General features: G+C 42.4%; 1 pseudogene; it reads right to left on the bottom strand.

Annotated features, from left to right (window-relative positions):
• Positions 1-3,319: 3,319 nt before the first annotated feature.
• On the bottom strand, positions 3,320-14,148 carry LOC101963570 (bone morphogenetic protein 15-like; annotated as a pseudogene).
• Positions 14,149-20,926: the final 6,778 nt, after the last annotated feature.

Genomic DNA, 20,926 nt, shown 5'->3' on the forward strand with positions numbered 1-20,926 from the left:
ACTGAATCTAAAGTAACTAGCATTGTGAATTAGCATGCGCATGTCAGAGAAAATAAAATTGTATCTTTTTTAAAGTCATAAATGATAACTTTGTAACTGGTTAAAAAAAAACTCTTAGTGTATCAACTATATTGTTATAGCCTAAATATGTGACTAGGTATATGTATGCGTCTGAGAAGTATATCTGTCTAAGCTTTGTCTAAAAGTTTACAAAATGAAAGTTTATGTAAGTTTACCAGCAAGACAACCAATAAGTGCTCTTTTATACATTGCATCTTTCATAGAAGGGCCACACTGTCATTTGAAGACCTGTCTTATATCCGTTTGCTTTAACTAAGTCAATTTCTGATCATTAACACTGTTTCCTAACTGTATAAGACTTAAGGCTATCCTTTGATTTTTGTTAACCTATGCAGGCCTGTGATTCTTCTTACCATACACTCTGGGCTCCAAATTGTACTTTTAAAAAGTTAAACTTGGGTAAATGTAAAGCTTACGGCAGCCCTTTGCAAAGATGGTGTTATCCAAACTAAAATTACTTATAGCAAAATCTTGGATTTGTATAGAAATAACAATCTTGATTGGTATCTATTCATGTCATTTGATGTTTTATAGCTGGATGAAGTTACCAGTTGTCAATAAGTTATATATAACATTTTGTGTTTCTCTTCATAATTAGAATTAAAATCCATTTTTGGAAGATAAGGAGAGTCTGATCTGTTTAAAGGTGACACTGTAAAACATTGAAGCATTCTGCACTTTTTCCACAAAAAAGAAAGTGAAAAGATCTTAGCCTTTCTTTGATTTATGTTTCAGATGTAATACTGTATTGTTATGTGTGAAGAGCCCCACCTTAACCTGAGCCAAGCCTCTGCCTTCGACCTTATTACATGTTAGAATGGCTCCAAACTAAGCTAGACTTCAGCTCATTTAAAGTTGTGGCGAAAATATTGATTTTTGTTGTAAAAATCACTGTGATCTCAAACAGGGGATATAATATATAACTAAGTAAAGGTTCAAGATTATAAGAAATTCATTTTTCTTGGTTCATAGCTGTTACACAAAGTGAATGTGTTTTTGCTCTTTTAATTTCACTTTGTATTTTCCTTGTAAACTTTATAAATGTTGCTCATTAGTGTTTTGCAGAGGTATTTCTTAAACCACCACCACCAACAACAAAAAACAACCTGGGTAAATTTGAGATATAAGCCATCCAGTACAGGACAGAAAGTATAAAATGCTGACTTCCAGTAAGAAATATTAACCCCAATTAAATGAAAGGGGTAACTGTAAAATTATAGATATTGAAGTTATAACCCATAACTCCCTCATGAAGACTAGTAAAACTGGCTTGCTGGGCGTTTTCAACCAAAAACTTGGAGACCAATGTGGGGAATAAAAGTGCCAAGGAAAAAGCAGCCAAAATTTTGGCCCTTGTCCTCTAAGGTCATCCAGGACCCAGAGATGATGGGACCCCTCTCTGGGCCCTGCAACTCTGATAAGTCACCCAAGCTGCTGATCAGTGAGATGGAGGGGACCCTAGGGAACAGGAAGCCAACCAGTGCAAATTCTGCCAAGAGGAGCAGCACTGGAGACCAGAATGTCCCTGATGCTTCCAAGAGAAGCCATATGTGGTCAGCCAGACCCCACCCATCCCGACAGGTGGCACCACTGGTAGAGGAAAGCTGAAGGAGCCAGGAGGCTTCACACTTGTCCCCAAGAGTGACCTGAGGAATCTCAGCTGACTCTTAGTAGATAGGAAAAAGGTCAGTTTTGACCAACTTGGTCCTAAACACCTAGTGCGAGAGTATAGCTTAAGCACAGTCCTAAATTTACAAAATATTTTTAATGTAACTTCAGATGTACACATGTGTCAGCCCTACCAAAAGTAAAGCTGGAGGCTCTAAAGGAAGGTCCTTGTGTGAGAGTGCCTGATAATGATCATAAAGGACTCTAGAGTCACAATTTTGTCCTGAGTTAATTTGAGCCTGATCTCATAGACTTACAAATCTGCCTAACCTCCTACATTGACAAACTTGATCTCTTTTTCACTGATATGATTATGAGTTAGTGTCTTCATGGTTTTTAGAGACTGGCTGAAACACCGATTGCATTTGTGCTAATTGTTTACAAAAAAATAATGCTTTGCTGTCTCATTTATTGTTGTCTTAGCATGACCCCTGCCCTATGTGTGCCTTGTCCAGTCACCTGCCATCAGCCACCGTGGACCTCTGCACTGCTCTGATGCTGAATACCCTCAAGTTTCCATGCCCCACCTGATAGAGAACAAGGACTTTGGTGTATTCCCTCAACTTTGCCCCCTTTTATCAGGAATCAGTTTAGAAGTGTTGTCACTCATTTTTCCACAGAAATGGAATGTAGAAATTGACTGTGGGGAAATGTAACAGTGGCCCACTTTATGCTTTGAATTAGCCCTTGCTGCTCTGCCACTGCGACTGATTTTTAAAATGGACATGTTTCTTTCTCTTCCTCTCTCCCTGCTCCTCCCCAATCTCTTCCCCTCCCCAATCTCAGGGGAAACAAGTTTGCCTTTCATCCCTATTTTTGGCAGAATTATCTGTCCCAGAGTACAGGCCCACTATAGGAATGAAGTAATCCAGACTTTGGAGATAGTACAGAATATCTTAGAAATGACTATCTCCCAAATTAACGAGTGAACTACAACTCTAACAGAGAATATGTGGAATCTAGCTTTTGAGTCACCTCTTTAAAAGCCCCCCATTCCTGCTGATAGGCAGAATCACTGCCTCTGGGACAGGAGTGCCCTGTGTTTCTCCTTTGCTATCAAAGCAATAAATCTTCTTTCTCCTTTTCCTCAAAACAATGTTCTCATTATTGGATTGGCATCACGGACAAGGAATAAGCTTTCAACAACATCCATACTACCCAAAACATACAGACTCAATGCAATATCTGTCAAAACTCCAATGGCATTATTTCACAGAAATACAAAAATAGCCATAAATATTTTATGGAACAAAAGGCCCTAAATAAATAGATTGTAATATATTTCAAATTAGAAGTGTGATGCCCTTAGCTTTGTTCTTTTTGTTTAATGTCAAAGCTATAGTAATCAAAACACTATGGCAGTGGTATAAAAACAGACACAGATTAAATCAAAAGAATAGAGAGCCTCTAAATAAATCCATATGTTTAGAGACAATCAATTTTTGACAAAGGTGCTCCAAACACCCAAAGATAAAAGGATCGTCTCCTGCCGGGGTCCTGCCCTAGCGGGGTCCAGGGAGTCCTGAAGGATGAGTGGCGTCGGCAAAAAGATGAGACAGGAGTCGTTCCGTTTGAGCAATCTTCAGAGAGAGAGCTAAAGCAGCTTTCTCTGGGTCCCCCTTTTATTACAATTTTTCTCATCATTATAGATTCACAATACGTCATTAATTATATGATTTAAAACTTTGCCAAGACATGACATTTCCTTAACCATGATTGAGAGCACACCAATCTACATCCTTCCAGGATATGACCCCCAGCCATACAATCATCAAAAGTACAGAATCATCAATAAAACATGTCACCAATTTACACCCTTCAGATTTTCCCAAGATTTACTATTTTTCCCAAGATATGTTATTTTCTTATTAACTAATGCCAAACTACATAACCAGACTCTAAGTCTCCTAACCAATCATTAACCTAAAGTACACTTGTACTTTATTTTTAATCTAAAATTCCCATCTAAAAAAGTCCCTTTAAATCTTATATTTAAAATACCCTAAAGTTTATGAATCATCCTTAAAACATATCAGAAATCTATACAACTAAAGACTTAAGAATTTCTAAACTTAAGAATCTAAATAAAATAATATTTCTAACATTATTTTAAAACTGTGTCTTATAAAGCTATTTTAATTAATTCCTAAATTTATTCTCATAAAACTGGTTGAGCTGCTTTCTCAAAGAGTTTCTTTGTTTCTCAGTCAAGGTACACTAGTTCTCAAAGAGTTTCCTTGTTTCTCAGTCAAGGTGCACTAGTTCTCATGACCTTTCAGAGGATGATTATTGTCCGTTATTAGGTTTGTCCACAATGTACTAAGATAGAAGAATAGCCTTCTACTTTGTCCTTGATATGCCGGGGGGGGGGGGTAGTAGAACAGCCTCCAAGGCATGAACTACCTGTTATGTTCTAGCCATCTGAAATTTAATTTGTTTGGCATTTAACATGCCCATGCCTCCTGTGGGAAACATAAGCATGAAAATGCAAAGTCCCAATTACATAAAAAAGGGTCTCATGGTTTCCGTTACCCACCAACCAGCGTGGCTTTGCCAGCATTCATCCTCACTGTGACCCTGTCAAGACAGTGGGAGAGTGGCTTTGCCAACACTTTTTCTCACTGTGACCCTGTCAAGACAGTGAGTGGGGGATCGCCTTCACCAGTCTCCTCAAATGGTGTTAGGACAAATGAATAATCACACACTTAAGAATAAGACTAGACCCTTATCTCATACCATACTAAAGTGCTAAGACCTGAAAGTAAAATTATTATGAGAAACTCTGGGTAACGCTCCATGATGTTCATCTGGATAATGAATTTTGGGATACGATCCCCAAAGCACAGACAACAAAAGCAAAAATTGATAAATGAAGTTACACTAAAAAGCTGCTGTGCAGGGGCTGGGGTTGTGGTTCGATGGTAGAGAACTCACCTGGCACAAATGAGGCACTGGGTTTGATCTGGAGCACCACATAAAAATAAAACAAAGGTATCGTGTCCACCTAAACTAAATAGTATATTTAAAAAGCTTCTGTGCAGCAAAGATATCAACAGAATTAAGCTCCTATGGAATGCCAGGTATGATGGCACATGTCTAATGCCAGCTATGATTATATTTGCATGACTCTGAATATTCTAAAAACTGAACTGTGTACCTAATGAGGACACTTTTATGGTATATGGTGGAATGGAAGATAAATTTTGCCCGATTCCTCAACTTTGTCCCAAGGTTCCAGGGTGAGAAGCAAGTTCAAATGCTTGTTCCTTTTGCTTCCATGCATCAAATGGCATTCTGGCCTGTTCACTGAGTTTGTTGGATTTGGCTTCCTGCTTTCCTCCTCTGGACTAAATCTCTCTGGACAGACAGAGCCCCCACAGTACACATGCACACATACATACACACACACACACACACACACACTCCTCTATTACCATGTATGTCTCCTTCCTCTCAGAGGAAGGTTTAAAGCAGAGATCTCTTCAGATTTGAGAAACAGCGCTGAGCTAAAGCCGTATTTCAAAAGGAAAAGAGAATCCATCACTTCAGTCACCACTTACCCCATTCAACATTCCAGTGTTGCAGTGAGCTGCTTTGCCACTATCACTAAGACCTGACAAGAACAATTTTAGAGGAGGAAAAGTTTCTTTGGGGGCTCCCGGTTTTAGAGGCCTTGATCTACAGAGAGCCAGCTGTGTTCCAGCTGTGTTCCTCAGAGCTCAAGGACAGCTGAATATCACCATGAAAGTGTGGCAGAATGAGGCTGCTCAAGACATCACACCAGAAAGCAGAGGAGAGTGAGCTCTGCTCATCAAGGACCAAATAGATATCCCAAAGGCATGCCCCAGGGACCCACCTCCTCTGGCACCGGCCTACCAGCCTATGGTTGTCATTTAGTTAAGGCTCTTCTAACCCAGTCATTTCTTCTCCAAACCCAAACATTTCTCTTCTAAATCTCACACATGAGATTTTGAGGGAGACCTCAACTAAACTAATAGCCAGAGATTTCCTTGGGGGTTTTGATGAGTCTGGGCTTAATGGATAATAGGAATAACCAATCAACTGAGTACTCCATAAACAGCTTGTTCCACAGGTATTCAGGACTCAAGGCTGGGAGATCAGGACTTTCTGCAAATAGCAAAGAACCAAGAGACTGAACTCAGGATCTGGTCCTATAACCAAGGTTTGTCTTCAGGCCTGTTATGTATTTGTGCATAATCCAGGCAGACTGGGAAAATGACTGGACTGAAAACCCATATCTCCTCTCAGTTCAAATTGAAGTACATAGGATTTCACAAACTGCCTTGTTCAGTAACATAGCTGTCACATTCTATTGAAATTTGCAGCATCCTTTTGAAATGGGCACAAATATTAATCATCTTAATTTATGTACAAAGTATATGCATAAATTACACTTATTGCAATGAAAAATTAGTGAACTATGCAAACATTAAATTATTGTATCAGGAAGAACACAAAAATGTCATTGTTGGGTGGGGTATAAAGCTCAGGGGTAGGCCACTTGTCTAGCACGTATGAGGACCTGGGTTGGATTTCCCACTCTGTAAAAAGTATTGATTGTGTTCTGTGTTTGCGTTAATGACTTACTAGGTACTGGGATCTGGCAATAGAGAACAGGGGTATGACACAGGTAAAACCCCTCAAAGTGAGCTCCATCCTGGGCTGGGGATGTGGCTCAAGTGGTAGCTCGCTCGCCTGGCATGCGTGCGGCCCGGGTTCGATCCTCAGCACCACATACCAACAAAGATGTTGTATCCGTGAGCTCCATCCTTTTCGCAATAGACAGTTACACTAGTGTATAGTAAGGGAGAGCATGTAATGCTATGTGAACCCAAAGTGGACACCTACCTGAGTCTGGAGGGGCATGGGAGCTACTGAGATGAAAAAAAAATCTCAGGCTACTAATACCACTCCAAATCCTCCAGAGCCTTAGAAGCTGAACACTAGCAAATGTCCACCTTTCCCAGGCTTTGGTGGGATACTTTACAAAGTTCTACCAGCTTGGGCCAGTGACTTGAAAACGTCACAATAAAAAAGACAAAATAGAACATCTCCAAAGGACCATCTTACCCAGTAAGGGCTCTGATTAGTGGTCAAATTGTACTGGTCAAATTGGTATCAGCACAGTTATTATCAATGGAATAGATTACAAATGGGGGAAGAAACTAAAGAAACAATACTTAGGTCAAGGGATAGGACCTATAGATTTAAGATCACATACATCTTTCACATTGATATTTTCAGCCATTCTACAATTACATGGGCAGCCTGAGCTAGCTGTTCCTTCATTATTATCTACATGTGCAAGACTGAGCAATAAAATCCTCAAACTCCTTATACAGAATATTCCCAGTTTCCTCAATCAGAAGGACACTCATGGGAATATATTTATAAGGTAGACAGGAGGGCCAAGGGACATTCTTGTCCAGCAGCTCATTGACAAGGTTTTGAATGATGGCGTGATTGGGGGAATTGAGACCATAGCGTAGCACCCGAGGACAGGGTCCCTTATAGTAGTTTGGGGTGTGGTGACAAGGAGCAATGATCCAATGATCCCTGCCCCGCTGCTGGAAGCTGACTTTGAAAGGACCAAGGGAACACTGATTATTGGCAGACTGATTATTTGCAGACCCATAATGTTCCTGGGAAGAGTCAGAAACCCTAGACACGATGCTGCCTGCCTGCCGGACCCTCCGCAAAAGAGAAGATTCCCTTGCCAAAAATTCCTCCAGTCCACTGGGAAGTTCAGCCTTCTGGCCACTTTTATGAGTGTCATTGAAATACAGTAGCACAAAGGCAGTGTCCAAAGGTGAAGTGCCAATCCATTGGATCCCAGGAACCTCGCTACCTTTTTCCTGCTTATACATGAAGTGGAGTCTTAGGACCCGGTGATTCTTGCGATTCCAGAGTGTCTGTTGAATGTGCTGTGTGCTGTCCATCTCTGTCCAAGCTTACACATCAGAGAAGGCTTTGAGGAATTTCCTCCTGAAGGAAAGTGGTTGGTTGGGGTTTGTGGGGCCCAGGGCTCCACATGGCAGGACAAATGACAGTGAGCTAGGTCGAGTTGCTGATGATAAACCACAGTGGCTCTGACCAGTTGGTACACTTCCTGCTTTGGTCCGAGAGGAAAGTCTAGGGTTTGCCTATGGCAGGAACCTGCACACATAAGGCAGAACAGGGTCAGGGGATTAGTGTCTTGCCTGAATATGGACACTTATGAATGTACGAGATGCTTTATATTTATAAACACTTGAATCCTCAATAGTCTTATGAGATATTTATTATCCCATTTTGCAGACAAGGAAATTGAGGCTCAAGAAGCTATGTCAAAGGACACACACCCGTGCTGCGTATGTGGCTCAGTGGTAGAGTGCTCACCTAGCATGTGCGAGGCCCTGGGTTCGATCCTTAGCACCACATAAAAATAAATAAAATAAAGATATTGTTAAAAAAAAAACCACACACCCAAGTGCTGGATGTATCTCAGTGGGAGAGCACTTTTGCCTAGCATATGTAAGATCCTGAGTTCAATCCGAGCACCATAGAAACCAAACCATAAAGGACACATAGCCAGTATGTGGTAAAGTTAAAATTTGAACTCAAGTCTGTTTCCATTAAGAAAAAAAATTGTACCAGTGGTGAAGAAGTTGGTCAGGGGAGGGAGGAGATAAGGGAAAAGGAAGTACTCTGAATGAAATTGATAAAATTATGTTATGTCCATGTAAAATATGCCATGATGAATCTATTATGTATAATTTTAATGTAGCAATAAAAATTTAAAAGAAAATACTAAAAAAAGAAATTTGTCTCACTTTTAGATCACTTTACACTTCTAGACTGAGGGGGAAAAACTCAAGCATACAAGAGTTTAGAAGATCAATTATATTAATGACTACTAAAGGTGACTAAAAGACATGTTGAAACATACATGGATTAGGGTCCTTATTTCAGAGAGAACATGTGACCTTTGGTTTATTGGGATTGGCTCTGATTTGTGGATGCTAACCCACAGGGAGGTTGGGAAGGGGACAATAGAAGTCCACTGGATTAGACAAAGGGGAAGGAAGGGAAGGAGAGGAATAGGAGAGACAGTAGAAAGTTGGTCATAACTGTCCTAGCCTTGCATTTGTATACATGACCAGGAAAACTCCACATCATGTGCAACCACAAGAGTGGGAACCCAAATAGAATAAGTTGTACTTCATGTATGTATATTCTGCCAAAACACAGTCTACTGTCATGTATAATTATAAGTAATAAAAATGTTTAAAATATTTTTAAGAGTCCTTATTTCATATCACTATACAGATGCAGGTTTGGGGCAACAATTCAATATTGGGTGCTATTTTGTCATTGTTTTAAATCCAGGACCTAGGCACCACAAAATAATTATATCACTAGTGGGGACAGCTATTTTTGCCATTTCTGTCTTCCAACAACTTCAAGAATTGCTTCTTGGGCTGGGGCTGTAGCTCAGTGGCAGAGTGCTCACCTAGCATGTGTGAGGTACTGGATTCGATCCTCAGCACCACATAAAAATAAATAAAATAAAGGCATTCTGTCCATCTACAACTACAAAAACTTTTTTTTTAATTGCTTCTTATGTATCTTTTGGCCATTTCTCCTTTAACTCCCCATTTATCCCTTTTCCAATCCTTTCTAGAAATTGCTCTCCATTCGCCCCATTCATTTTACCAACACTTCTCTAAATACCATCTCAACAAGGTCTTGATCACCAATATTTTGTTTGCTGGAAAGTCTATTAAAAACCACATGCCCCTTAGCAATTGAGAGATTTAATCCAAACTGTTGTGCTGACACCCAGTGGCCAAAGGGTAGGAAGGCTGGGCCTGCAGAGTTCCCAACTTGTGCTCCCCCTCCTGGTAAAGGTCAAGAGCAAAGACTACAAAACCAGTCATCTCAGGAAAAGGTCTTCTCTCTCCTTTACAAACATCTGAGTAGTATTTCCATGTTAATTTACATATTATTCATCTAACCTTCCTCCTCCACTGAATCCACAAGTCTGGGGTTGTAATAGTGCTGGGGATTTAACATAACTCTTTAATATTTTGATGTTCCAGAATACTTTTAAAACTTTGCATTCTAACTCATGCTTAACACACCCTCAGGATTGGGGCACTCGCTAGCCAGGCGTGTATTTGCTTTCTTAAGTTATTCCACACTCCCATCTTACAATAATCTTTCCAAGAGGCCCACCCATACACCTGCTCCACCCTGCCTGAAAAGGGACCCAACCCAAACTCTGGCAGGCTGTCTAGTGAAGAACTGCCCTTTCCTTTCAGACCTTGACCTCACAAGTTTCCTGAAGCAGCGTGGGGTTGCTGAGGCTCAGAGCCAGGAAGGGTCTGCTCAGAACTTTTCAGGGAAAGGAATTACTCATACATCCTGTGTGACTGAACCTGTCATCTGCTTCTGGATCCTTTCCAGAGTCCCTAAGACACCAGTATGCTTCCTAGTCGGCCTGGGATATGTGCCTAATTGTAGGCATCCTCCTTTTCAGCCTCATGTCATCAGTGGGAACTTGACTTGGTCTGCTTTGTGCTGCAGATAGGAAAGGAATCTGGGGCTCTTCTCAGGGCCTCTGACCCCACCTCTCACCAGCCTCATATCCTGCCATTCCCTGCAGAACTCTCTAGACTCAGCCACAAATAGGACATTCTTCCCTCTAGGCCTTTGCACACATTGTACCTTAAACCTAAGTCAGGTGTCTCTCCACTCTTCTCATGTCTCCCTTCTTAATAGGCCTCAGCTCAAATGTTACCTCTTCAAAGGTACCTTCGCATAACCCCACAGAAATAGATGACTTCGTTGCTATTCTCAATCATAACCTATTTCATCATTTGACAGCATTTGCCACAATTTGCAACTTCACTGTTTGCACGTTTATCTCCCCACCAGAACACATGCTCCAAGACATCACATTTGCATGCTCCAACCTCAGTAGTTGCTTAATAAAATATTTGTTGAATGAATTTCCTCCCACAAAGTTATTTTCTCTTTCCTAAATCAGGATGAACTTCTCTGCCAATGTAATCTTCGTACTCCTCCTTTCCCAAGTTCCAGCTTAAATATTACCTTCTCAATGAGGCCTTCCAACATTCTCTCTGCTTCCCTTTCCCTGCTCCAAACAGTGAGCTATTTGTCTCTCTCTCTCTCTCTCTCTCTGTGTGTGTGTGTGTGTGTGTGTGTGTGTGTGTGTGTGTGTGGTGCTGGGGATTGAACCCAGGGTGTTGTGCATATGAGGCAAGCACTCTACCAACTGCACTATATCCCCAGCCCTGTGCCATTTCTTCTCTTCTAAGCACTTGTAATATTATGTGATTATTTATATACCCATTCTATTGTATCAGAACCCCCTAGAAATCAGGAAAGTAGTTATTTGCCTGCATATACTCAAGGCAGATATAATGCCTAGTGCTCAGTTAAAATCTGTTGGGAATTCAGCACAGCATGGCGATTCAAGGCACAGGCTCTGGGGCCTGAGAGCCTAGGTTTGACCCCTGACTGTAACAATTACTAGCTGTGTGACATTGGTGAACTTACTGAGCCTCAGTTTCTTCATCTATAAAATGTTTATGTTAATAAGTACCAACCTCATCTGGTAATGGCAAGGATTAAGGGTGATAGTTTTGTACAGCATCTTCTGCAATGCCTGACACACAAAAAGCCCATGGTAAGAGATAACTAGGAGAGTATTGGTTGTTTTACTTGGAAGGAGAGTGGGAATTTTGTCCATTTTCATTGGAGACTAGTGAAAAACCCCAGATTAATCTCATCAGGTTCTCAAGAGTTCCTTGAAGTTGATGGCTGCCTACATTCCCTGGAGAACCCTACACACCCTCTGCTGTCCTGGAAGAATGTCTAATGCAGATGTTCAAAGCAGAATTGAGCATGATGGGGACAAAGAAAATCTCAAAGCATATTTAATGCCAAAATCACAAAGTAGCACCATGGCCCAAATAGGAGAATTTCCTGGCCACTTGGGATACTGCATTTAAAGATTTAAAAAGTTATAGACAGATTTTAGGATCAGACTTGAGCTCAAATTCCATCTCTGCCACCCACTGTGTGACATTTGGCAGTTGCTTTCTCTCTCCATGCCATAGTTCTCTTCTCTCTAAAATGGTCAATTGCCCCACAACTACAAGTGGTACTGGCTGTCATTAATTAAATACTGTCACAGATGCTTCATATCCTCAGGTGTTAGGTTTTTTCATCCACTCTGAGGGCTTATAAGTCTCCCCAACACAGCATCCTGTACTATTTGCCTTCTAAGAGCAAGCCACCACATAAACAGCCCTCCACAAAAATGCAGCTCAATTACAGTCTTCAGAGATAACAAGCAATAAGATTATTATGAAGGAAAGTGGCTAACACATTACTCAGTTGTTGTGGGGAATGGAAAAGATTTTTCAGAAAGCCCCCAGCTATACTGTTCTGAAGCTGGGGCCCTAAAGGAAAATAGGCTTGGAGCCAGCTTTCCTGAGCTTGCCATCCTTTCAAAACCAGGTGGTACATATCTGGAATCCCAGTGACCCAAGAGGCAGAGGCAGAAGATTCACAAGTTTGAGGCCAGCCCCAGCTACTTAGCAAGACCCTCAGCAAATTAGTGAATCCCTTTCTCAAAATTTAAAAATCAGCCAGGTGTGGTAGTGCATGCCTCTCATTGCAGCAGCTCCAGAGCCTGGGGCTGGAGGACTGCAAGTTCAAAGCCAGCTCCAGCAACTTAGCAAGGCCCTAAGCAAATCAGCAAGACCCTGTCTCTAAAAGGGCTGGGGATGCGGCTCAGTGCTAATATGATGAACCAGAAGTCGTGACTATAGTGACTCCATTTTGTTTATTAACTCCATTTTGTGAAACAGCCATGCCAACTAGAAAGGTCACGACTGGGGCAAGTTTTTTTTTTTTTTTCCTTTGGTTGAACCCTCAAGAACACGGAACTATCTAACTGGGCTCTGTTTCTGTAACTGGGATGACTGGGCTCCTGTTTCTGTAACTGGGTAACTGGGCTTTTGATTGGCTAAGCCTCCCACCACCTGAATGCAATCTCCCGCTTCTGTAATTTGGCTTGCTTGCATTGACTAAACCCCCAAATGTCCCTTTTGTGGTTTTTTGACTTAAATATGAGGCCAAACTGAAGGGGGTGCGCCACTCTATCTTGCTTTTAGTGAGTAGCGTGTCCGCCACTGGCCAGCAATAAAGGCTTAATTGGAATGCCAATGTGTGGTCTGAGAGTTATTTGAGGGTCTTGGTATCGGTATAACACTTAAGCACCCTTAGGTTCAACCCCCAGTACCAATAAATAAATCAATAAATTTTAAAATAAAAATAAAAAGGCTGGAGCCTGGCATGGTGGTGCATGCCTATAATCCCAGCAGTTTGGGAGGTTAACGCAGGAGGATGGCAAGTTCAAGCCAGAAATGGAGAGGCGCTGAGTAACTCAGTGAGACCCTGTCTCTAAAATAAATACAAAATAGGGCTGGGGGTGTGGCTCAGAGTTCAGTCCCTGGTAGCCTCCACCACCCAAAAAGGGCTGGAGACTGATTTGGTTGTAGAGCACCCTGGGGTTCAAACTCCAGCAACAAAACCAAAAACAAAGAAAAAGAAATGAAGCCTACGTGTACCAGGCAATGAGGCCTGACAGTAAATCCACACATTGCTTGTTCTCTACACTCTTCTGTTCTTCTCCCAACTCTAGGGTGGAATGGGGACACGAGAACTCACCTCTTCTAGGCCTTGCTACATGGGCCAAAGGCCTCACCAGCCTCACCATGGTGGCTCCGATGGTGTCATCTTCCTAGGCTGTCCATGGGGGTCAGCTGAACACTGGTCCAACTCCAGCATGTACTGTAGCCCATGCCCTTGGAGCTGTGGCTGCCTCTGCTGCTTGCCTTGTGCTTCTTCTATCAGCTCCTGAAACAGTGGCAAGGTAGGGGTTTCTGTGGGCAGGGCGGTGACAGAGGGATGGTCTCCCTTTTCCATTGGACCCCATGCTCCACTGAAAGCACCAGTCTCCAAAGAAGTATTCTAAGAGTGCTGGGGAGGACCATCTTGAAAGGCTTGGTGTTAAGCATAGAGTTCTAACCCAACCCTGAAGAACGTCACTCTGATCCCTTTGTTTCATGTAAGGAACCACATCCAGGCTCCAGGACCAAGGATGGGACCAGGAATAAAAGAAAGGCAGGCCCTATATTGCTTCCCAAGATGACCTCCTAGGCCAAAGTCTGTCTCCTAACTTGACCTCTCAGCATCAAAATGAGCAGAAAGAGGAGGTGGGGCAAGGCAGCATGCCCATCCCACTCTCTTTTTAAGAGGCCAAAGTCAAGGAGCAGGACGGCCTCCCTCACCCATCCAGAAGGAGAAAGAAAGGAGAAGGGATCTGCTGTGCCTCACAGCTGTGGTAAAGGCCATCCCTCAATCAGACCTTAAAGGGACAGAGTCCTCCTGCTTCCGCCTCACTCCCATGCCTCTGAAGGCAGCATTTCCCAAATGTGCCCTCTGCTGACTCAAAGAGAAAATATCTGAGATGACTGTTAAGAATGCACACTCCTGGGTCCAGACTCAAATGTGGACACTCTAGCGGGAGTAGGATGAGTGAGTTTTCTGAGGATTTTCTAGGGCTACTCCGATGTGGAAATCACTGTGAGTACGGCTGCTGGGGCTTAAAGAAGATGACTTCCCAGGGTTCTCAATCCTGACTGTAAACTGGAATCACCAGGGGAGCTTCAACTATTCTGGATGTTTGGTATCATCCCCAGCCATACTGACATACTGGGCCCAAGGTGTTACAGGGATTTTGGTTTGTTTTCTAAATTTGCAGGTGATTTGAGAACTCCAACTTTGAATTTTCTGGTTTACCATGAGAAGTGTTGAATGGGCTTCATCAGAGAAACCTGAGAGAGTGAAAGATGAATCTATGGGAGTTCTTCTACTCTAACCACTTTAATAGGATCCTCCATGGCTGGGCCTGTGGTTAAGGCTGCCTCAGGCCAAGATTCTGCAGATAGATGGTAGGTATAGACTTGACATTGCCCAAGTTTGTTGGTGCTCTGGAGAGAAGGTAGAATGGGGGATCAAGACTGGGTTTTAAGAGATGATGAGTCTGGCCTAATTTGTTGGAGGCCTTTACCTCCTAACAAGAATATCTATGGACAGGCAACATGCTTATGGAACAGCATAGACTTTGGTTTGAAGATTTTTGTATTTTTTGTGATGGTGGAGATCGGGTGGTCATTTGTTGTTGTTTTGGTACTGGGCATGAACCCGGGGCACTTAACCACTGAGCCACATCCCCATCCCTTTTTGATATTTTATTTTGAGACAGGGACTCACTAAGTTACTGAGGCTGGATTTAAACTTGAGATCCTCCTGCCTCAGCCTACTGAGCCACTGGGATTACAAGCATGTGCCACCAGGCATGGAGATTTTGTTTTGTTGTTACAGCCCAGAGGTCTTATTTTTTACACCTATTATGCCATGCTTCATAGGGAATAGGTTCCAGAAGTTCAGTCTCTTTCCATTATTTCTCCCAAAGTGTGCTGCTGTGGGTGGAGCATGCTGGCATTTCAGTTAAACTCGGGTACTCTTTGGCTTCCTTCTTTTCCTCATCATTTTCCTTGATGCCTTTCAGGAAGGTATCTTGGCTTTCAGGTGTGCTCAATACACACATTAATTCTCTGGCAAAAATCTTGCCCTTGTTTGTTTGTAGCAATGCCAACAGCATTCTGGGTAACATAATAGACCTCCAGTTCTACCTTGGTAACATTTGTGGGGCATCCCTTTATAAACAGCACCAATTCTATTGATGTTTACATATCACCTTTATTTTAGAGTCACATGTACATGGCTAAAGGAACAAGTCTGCATTGGCAAGGGGTTGGTACCAGGGATTGAACTCAGGGGCACTCGATCACTGAGCCACATTGCCAGCCCTATTTTGTATTTTATTTAGAGACAGGGTCTCACTGAGTTGTTTAGCACCTCGCTATTGCTGAGGCTGGCTTTGAACTTGTGATCCTCCTGCCTCAGCCTCCAGAGCCACTGGGATTACTGGCATGCACCACCGCACCTAGAAAGTCTGCATTTCCTAAAAGGTCTAGAGAACACATATCCATTAGGTGCCTCTCCTCTTCCCCTTTGTGTTCCTCATTTTGGTGGACCACTACAAGATGGCGGTTCTGGCACAATGGATCCTAAGCATAGTCTTTGTAATTCGATAGATCTATGCTTGGCTGTAAGCCTATCTCTAATAGCAGCAATTTAACCTTTCCAAGGCAATTTTCTTCGCTTCTTTGGGGAGTGAGTCTCCTCACCTATGAAATGGAAACAATATATTTTACCTCACAGATGGTTATGAGGACTTAAGTAAATAAATACTCTATGCTAATTGTATAAAACCTAATTAGACCCATGACTTATGGTTACATGTTTGAAGCATTTTTTCCCTTTCTCTTTTTTATAACTTGATCTTGGGCCTTGTCACGCTATAAAACAAAAGCCATGGATTTAGGGTGCCTCTAGATCTGGACTCAAATACTAGTTCAACACACCATTAGCTGGGTGACTTTCAGCAAAGTTTCTCCCAATCTTCTTCATCTAAATAGCTGGCTCTTTCAGAGAGTTGTTGTGAAGATTGTATTGTACACATTGTTATTATATAAAATTATATATATATACACACACACTCACACAAGTAAGGAATAAGATCAGATGATTCACAGTGGGCAAACCCTGAATAACAAAAATTATATAAATATATATAATAAAAATCAGAAAAAAAATGCAAGTGAAAATCACATAAGATATGATTCCACATCTACTGGATTGGCAGTACAATAGAAGTCTGTACTAAATTTAAAGTGAGAAAGAACATATGTCATTATCTTATACTGCTGGCAGGAATGTGATTTGGTACAATTGTGTTACAGAGCAATTTTGGCATTATCTCTAGTAAGGTGGAAGGTGTTCAATTCAGCAAAGTATTTGTAGAGTAACAGTTTATAGATGTTTTTGTCTGTGACTCACCAAAATGAATACATTTTTCATTACATCTCAGAACAAACAGAAGCACATGCACACACATATATACCTAAAGTAAATGTTTCCTGAAAAAATACTTATAATATATCCCTATTCAAGATACTTTTGCTCTTTGATCAAACAAAGGTTTGGAAAATGGATAGATACTCTATTGATAAAAGAGTATACCTAGGCCAGAAAACAGAACCAAGAGTAATTCTCTGGATTTGTCTCTAGAGGACTATGTGACCTTGGATAATTCACTTATTTTCTGTGGGGTTTGTTTTCCTATCAGCAACAATGGGAGACAGGGAATAGAAGTAAGAAGGTCCTTAAAGTTCAAATTTCAGCTTTAGGTACCTACAGAAGTGTTTCCCATGCTTCAGCATTCTTTCAGAATACCTAGAGAACCTGTTATGCATGCACATTCCCAGAGATTTGGGTTTATTTGATTTATGATGGGGCCTGGACAAGTGCATTTCTCACAAGGAACATAAGTGATTCTGCCACACGTGACTCACAGGCCAGACTATGAGGCAAAATGTCCTGTGGGTTTGCATACAAACAGGGGTTGGAGTCTGTTTCCAGGGTTCTGAATGGCTATGACAGGAAGCTCACACCTTCCCTTCCCCACCCTCAGTGCCAGTTCTGAATCAGCTGCCACTCCCAATCGAGGGGCATCAACAAGGACCACTCAGCTATAGTGTGTCACGGCACAGTGGTGCCTATCTTCTACACATATGGGGACATGATGCTGACTGGTCATACCCCAGGCAGGGAGGGACTAGGAATGTCCAGGTGGCATGGCCTGAGATGCCACTGAATAGGATCAGGCACCCAGACTCTTGAAGGACATTCCCCCTCTTGCTCGCCTCTCCCACATCCACAACAACACAGCACACTCCAGAAGAACCCAGAGAAGAGCCCCATGAAGTGAACAGGATTTCCCAGATTTAATCAGAGGCAATAACACCAAGAGCCAAAGTCCTCGCCTTACTGAGCCCATTCTGCTCTCAGGACTGGACCTCAGAATTATGACAGTGTGCAGGGGAAGGGGCCAGCATGGGAACTGGGACTCTAACTGCTGCTGAAGAAGTACTCCATGTCTTAGGGAGACAGGTTCCAAACTCCCATCTTCAGCCCCACAGGCTCCTCCTGGCCACCTGGATAATAGGTAGGACTGCAACCTGGCAGACAGGGCCCACTCAGAGCACCAGTGTCAGATGCAAAGGGCTGGAGAAGCCATCTCAGCCACTTTGCAGTCCTTCTCCCTCCAGGCCCTCAGCAGACACAGGTAGAAGATCCCTCTGATCACCCCTTCCTCCCTTCTCCACTTGCCGTGGAACTCCCCTCCCCAGCCTTCCTGCCAAGCACTCCCCACCCAGCTCCCAAGTGAACTGGGCTGCACCTGCAGGCTCCCTGCCTCTGCGGGCACAGAAACCCACTTGCTGGAACGTTCTTCCTGCTGGTGAGCCAGGCCTGCCCTTATGATTTCCTCCTACTCACCTAAATTTTGCCCTCAGGACCCCCATCCAGACAGGATGCTCCTTCTTCCTGGCAGCATCCTCCACTTAGATGAACACGGCTTACTCTGTTATTCCTACTACCCAGCCAGACCCCCCCATTGATACATTATCCACGCACCATCCACTTCACTCATTCAAAGGGTACAATCCAATGCCTTTAGTCCATTCACAGAGTTGGGCAACACTTACTACAGTCAATTTTAGAAAACTGTCCTCACTCCAACTCTAAAGAAATCCTACACCTCTTTGTAAGCCATTCCTCCCTAGTACCCAGATCCTGGGTAGCCATTTATCTATTTCATGTCTATTGATTTTTTTTATGCTGGAAGATTGGGTAGCATGGGTCTGAATCCCACTCTGTGAAACTTTGAGCAAGTCACTTCATTTCAATTTGATTCAATTTCTCCAGCATAAAAAGAAGCAATATTGGTTTCTGCCTCATAGAGTCATAATGAGGCTTAAATGATATAATGCATATAAAGCACTTAGTACAGGGTTTGCTTTTATTGCTGCTTTTTGTAAAGCGACTTTCCTGATTATTGCTCTCAGCTTCCACTGGTGTGTTCTGTCTCATCAGGATGGAATAGAGGGGTGACGATGCAAGTATTTAGCATATCAGCATACTTAATAACCTATTAAAGCACGGACATTACCCATCAGTATGGGCTAAATACTGAAGTTGAAGCTATACGTTTTCTATCAGGGCTGACACTGACCCTCTTATTTCTTTTTTTTTTTCCTTTTTTTCTGATTTTTTTTATTGGTTGTTCAAAACATTACAAAGCTCTTGACATATCATATTTCATACATTAGATTCAAGTGGGTTATAAACTCTCAATTTTTACCCCAAATACAGATTGCAGAATCACATCAGTTACACCTCCCCATTTTTACATAATGCCCTATTATTAACTGCTACCTTTCCTATCCCCTACTATCCCCCCTCCCCTCCCCTCCCCTCTCATCTTCTCTCTCTACCCCATCTACTGTAATTCATTTCTCTCCTTGTTTATTTTCCCATTCCCCTCACAACCTCTTATATGTAATTTTGTATAGCAATGAGGGTCTCCCTCCATTTACATGCAATTTTCCTTTTGACCCTCTTATTTCTGAATGGTGGAGAGACCCAGGGTCCAGGGAGTCATTGGCATACCAAAGGAGGCCCTTGGAGGATATGGGGATGCTGCTACATGTCAATCAATATGAAATAACTTCAATAATTTTTGCCAAGGATTGAAAATAGGGGTACTCTATGACTGAGCTTCATCACCAGCCATTTTAAAATAAATATTTATTTTTTAGATGTAAGTGGACACAATATCTTTATTTTAATGTGGTGCTTAGAATCCAACCCAGTGCCCACATGTGCTAGGCAAGCACTCTACTAAGCCACAACCCCAGCCCCTCACCAGCCATTTTTTTTTATTTTGAAATAGTGTCTCACAAGTTGTCTAGCCTGGCCTTGAACTTGCAATCCTCCTGCCTCAGCCTCCTGAGTAGCTGGAATTTTAGGCATGCATCACCATTCCCAGCTGATTTCGGTATTTCAGTATCCAATGTGGTCATAACATCATGTACTGTCATGTCTGAGCAATCCACCATATTACCTGCTATGGGTAACAAACTTCTGGTCACACAGATATGTTCTCACTGCTTTTTGATATCCACACCACACTGCACAGGATCCTGTCATTAAAACCCTCAAGCCAGCTGAGACAATGCACATCAATAATTCCAGTGGCTTGGGAGGCTAAGGCAGGAGGAGGATTGCAAGTTCAAAGCCAGCCTCAGCAACTTAGTGAGGCCTTGTCTCTAAATAAAATACAAAAAGGGCTGGAGATGTGGATCAGTGGTTATGCCACCCTGGTGTCAAGCCCTAGAACAAAAACAAACAAACAAACAAAACTAAAAAAAATCCCCTCAAACTTTTTTTTTTAAAAAAAATTCAGGCTGCTGCTAAGTTTTACCATCCCTTACAAACCTCTGTTAGGTTGTGTTTTGGATCCACATTCAGAATCTTAAATTTACGAATGTGATTCATGTTGAATTAGGATATGTGCTTTACACCAGGCCTCCTGAAGAGGCTTCAGTACAGGTAGGCAGGCAGGCAAGGCTGGTGATGACAGCAGTGACACTTGGCCCCTATATATGTGAGCAGAAAGAACTCTGTTTAGTCTTGCCCTTGACCATGGCCAATTTGTAGAAGAGCAGATGACCTGGGGGAAGAGAAGGAGATGGCAAGACTATTGAAAGGATTACACCTCCTACCTAAACAGAGATGTGACAAAGCCAGACCAAATTCCAAGCACTTCGTCTGGTGGAAGATGTTCTGGGATCAATTGCCAAGACGGAGGCTTTAGAAATGCAGGCAGAATGAGCCTCAGGTGAAGCAGATATTCCAGGTAATCTAACAAAAAGAAGAAAGTAACTGGGAAAGTGACCTGAAAGAAGACAGCTAATGGCTTCCAAGAGGTGTGTGTGGCGGGGTGGGGTGGCAGGATGTGTTTGACAAGGACTAGTAAATGTGATGGAGGGGAATGGAGGTGGAGGTTTCCACTGGGACCCAGACTAGCAAGGTATTTCAAATCTCC

The sequence above is a fragment of the Ictidomys tridecemlineatus genome, chromosome X (assembly GCF_052094955.1).
Source record: "Ictidomys tridecemlineatus isolate mIctTri1 chromosome X, mIctTri1.hap1, whole genome shotgun sequence".
NCBI lineage: Eukaryota > Metazoa > Chordata > Mammalia > Rodentia > Sciuridae > Ictidomys > Ictidomys tridecemlineatus.